General features: G+C 35.8%; 1 pseudogene across 2 annotated transcripts; it reads left to right on the plus strand.

The window, feature by feature from the left end:
- The first annotated feature begins 501 nt into the window (after positions 1-501).
- Positions 502-2,189, plus strand: LOC112619492 (annotated as a pseudogene). 2 transcript variants are annotated; one of them, XR_003118233.1, is made up of 2 exons: positions 502-1,370; positions 2,066-2,189. The product of XR_003118233.1 is annotated as a nucleosome assembly protein 1-like 1 pseudogene, transcript variant X1 (transcript). The 2 variants fall into 2 exon arrangements; XR_003118234.1 differs by having other exon boundaries at positions 502-1,398; positions 2,068-2,160.
- Positions 2,190-3,450: the final 1,261 nt, after the last annotated feature.

Below are 3,450 nucleotides of genomic sequence, written 5' to 3' on the forward strand. Positions count from 1 at the left end.
TCTTTTATACCAGTTCCCAATTTGCTGAGAGTACTAAGTCCCTGAGAACTGAGCCTGAGACACTTGTGCCGAGAGCCCTTTATCAATCCTTCTATCTCTTTCAAGTCATTCTTTTCTGACCCATTCCTCCTAGGCAGCCATGGTGGTGTCTTCCATGTTTCCCTATCTCAGGTCAGGCTCTTTTGAAAGTGGGCGTACACATGACCATCTTAAATCACATTAGTCAGTAGTTCTGCGGATACCTTATTAGTAGGGAATCTGGATCAGGAAGATTGCTTTCCTATGGGCTTGGGTAAAAGCCACTAGAACCCAAGGAGACAATACTTGTCCAAACTGATTTACAAACAAAAGCTAATGTTACTGAGTGGTAACACAGGGAAAAAATTTATTTACTACTAACATCTAGGAGCCAATATTTTAATTTAATAATTTACTTTTCTTTATTTCTATTCACAAGTTGAATATTTTAGATTGGTTTGAAAGTTATCACTTCTCTATGCTGTTCTCTCTCAACCTCTATTTCTATTTGATAAGCAATTTGAGATTATTAATGCAATTTATGAACCTATGGAAGAAGAATGTGAATGGAAACCAGATGAAGAAGACAAGATTTCGGAGCAGTTGAAAGAAAAGGCCAAGATTGAAGAAGAGAAGAAAGATGAAGAAAAAGAAGAGCCCATAGGAATTCCTGAATTTTGGTTAACTATTTTTAAGAATGTTGACTTGCTCAGTGATATGCTTCAGGAACATGATGAACCTATTCTGAAGCACTTGAAATATATTAAAATGAAGTTCTCAGATGCTGACCAGCCTATGAGTTTTGTCTTAGAATTTCACTTTGAACCCAGTGAATATTTTACAAATGAAGTGCCAACAAAGACATATAGGATGAGGTCAGAACCAGATGATTCTGATCCCTTTTCTTTTGATGGACCAGAAATTATGGGTTGTACAGGGTGCCAGATAGATTGGAAAAAAGGAAAGAATGTCACTTTGAGAACCATTAAGAAGAAGCAGAAACACAAGGGACGTGGGACAGTTTGTACTGTGACTAAAACAGTTTCCAATGACTCTTGCTTTAATTTTTTTGCCCCTCCTGAAGTTCCTGAGAGTGGAGATCTGGATGATGATGCTGAAGCTATCCATGCTGCAGACTTCGAAATCGGTCACTTTTTACCTGAGCGCATAATCCCAAGATCAGTGTTATATTTTACTGGAGAAGTTATTGAAGATGATGATGATGATTATGATGATGAAGGCAAACAAGCAGATGAGGAAGGGGAAAAAGAAGGAGATGAGGAAAATAATCCAGACTATGAACCAAAGAAAGATCAAAACCTAGCAGAGTGCAAGCAGTAGTGAAGCAGGATGTATGTGGCCTTGAGGATAACCTGCACTGTAATAGCCTGAACACAACTCTTATTTACTTACAGGCTTACGCTTTTGTATTTTCTTGGTAGACTAGGTCATTTTTTTTAAAGGACAGGAAACTGATATTTTAAAGACCAATTTGTCCTACGTAGAATTTTAACTAGTTTTTCCGCCAGATATGTTGAATGCACAAATTCTGTCACGCATGTTCATTCATTGCTACGTAATTTGGTTCTTCTGGAACATTTTCATGTAGCTCTTGGAGTACAACTGTGAAAATTAACAACTGCTAAAGGAAACACTTTTTTTTCGTAATTTTTTCCTTAAAGAACCAAAGTATTTTTTTCAGCTGGTTGTTGAATAGGGTTAAGTCCGCTTGGATTAGTTGTGCCTTTCATTAATTTGTTACAGAAATGCAGTGACTTATATTAAGACAATTCATTGTTTAAAAATAAAATTGACAAGACAACTATATGGTTAAGAATTTCCAGTATGACCACATCCAATAACTGTATTAGATTGTTAATGGATTATTGTGTTATAGGTGACACAGTTAGCTGTAAAGTAACCTGACTCAGGATAGTTACTGGTACCACAGTGAGGTGAATAAAACAGGATTTTCAGAAGTTAGCCCTAATTTAACTGTACTTTTAAATTTAACCTCCATTAACTAAGCATCTTTTCTTTGTGGTAGAGTCTACCTTCTGCTTCCCTGGAAAGGATGAATTTACATAATTTGACAGGCCTATTTTCAAGTTATTTGCTATTTGTTTGCTTGCTTTTGTTTTTGCAGCCTAAAATAAAAATTTCAAATACAATTTTGTTCTTACAAGATAATGTCTCAATTTTGTACCAATTCAGGTAGAAGCAGAGGCCTAGCTTGAATTAAGGGTTATACTCAGTTTTTATCACATTATTGAAGAAAAGGGGGAAAAAAAGCTTTGGAAAGACATACTATACTAATAAGCAACTGTGGAAGAGGAAGAGGAAGAAGAAGAAAGAAGAAGGAGGAGGAAGAGGAGAAGGAGGAGGAGGAGGAGGAAGAGGAGGAGGAGGAGGAGGGGAAGATCTTAAGTGATTTGATGCTTTTTGTAAAACAAAAATTATTCTTTGGGTTAGAGCTAGATAAAAGGCCCCAAGCTTCTGTGGTTTATTCTAATTCTTATTGCTTAAAGCATGAGTATGTCACTTACCCATGCTTCTTTTACTATGTATTAAAATGTGTAGTACTGTTTACCTAACTACCTCATGGATGTGTTAAGGCATGTTGAGTTAAATCTCATAAAATGTTTCTCAATCTCGTTAAAAGCTCAAAATTTGGGGCCTATTTGTAATGCCAGTGTGACACTCAGCATTTTGTTCACACCACAGTTTGATAACTAAATTGGAAAACAAAGGTTAAGTACCTCTGTTCTGGACCTGGGCAGGCAACACTCTTTTAGATCTTTGTGTGGCTCCTATTTTTACAGAAGTGGATGGATGCACTATTTCACAAAGTCCAAGAATTTTTTTCAGGTGTTTTTGCTGACTGTATAGTAGTAAATACTACAGGGATAGCACTATAGTATTGTAGTCATGAGACTAAAGTGGAAATAAGACTGTTTTTGACAAAAGATGCCATTACATTTCAGACTGTAGAACCACATTTACAATACCTCAGGCTAATTACTGTTAAATTTGGGGTTGAACCTTTTTTTGATGACAGCGAGGGTGAACTATTGGGTTGTCATTTAGAGGAAGGTCTAGATTTCCTGCTGTTAATAAAATTACATTGAATTCATTTTTAGAGGTGATGAAAACTTCCTTTCTGAGAAGTTAGTGTTAAGGTCTTGGAATGTGAACACATTGTTTGTAGTGCTATCCATTCCTCCCCTGAGATTTTTAACTTACTACTGGAAATCCTTAACCAATTATAATAGCTTTTTTTCTCTTTATTTTCAAAATGATTTCCTTTGCTTTGATTAGACACTCTGTGCTTTTTTTTTTGGTAACCACAGTTCATCTAAATTCAGCTTTTTCTAACTTTAAAGCTAGAATCTCATTTCTAATGAACTGAAGTAGCAAAATCATCTTTTTCAT

Source organism: Theropithecus gelada, chromosome 2 (assembly GCF_003255815.1).
Source record: "Theropithecus gelada isolate Dixy chromosome 2, Tgel_1.0, whole genome shotgun sequence".
Taxonomy (NCBI): domain Eukaryota; kingdom Metazoa; phylum Chordata; class Mammalia; order Primates; family Cercopithecidae; genus Theropithecus; species Theropithecus gelada.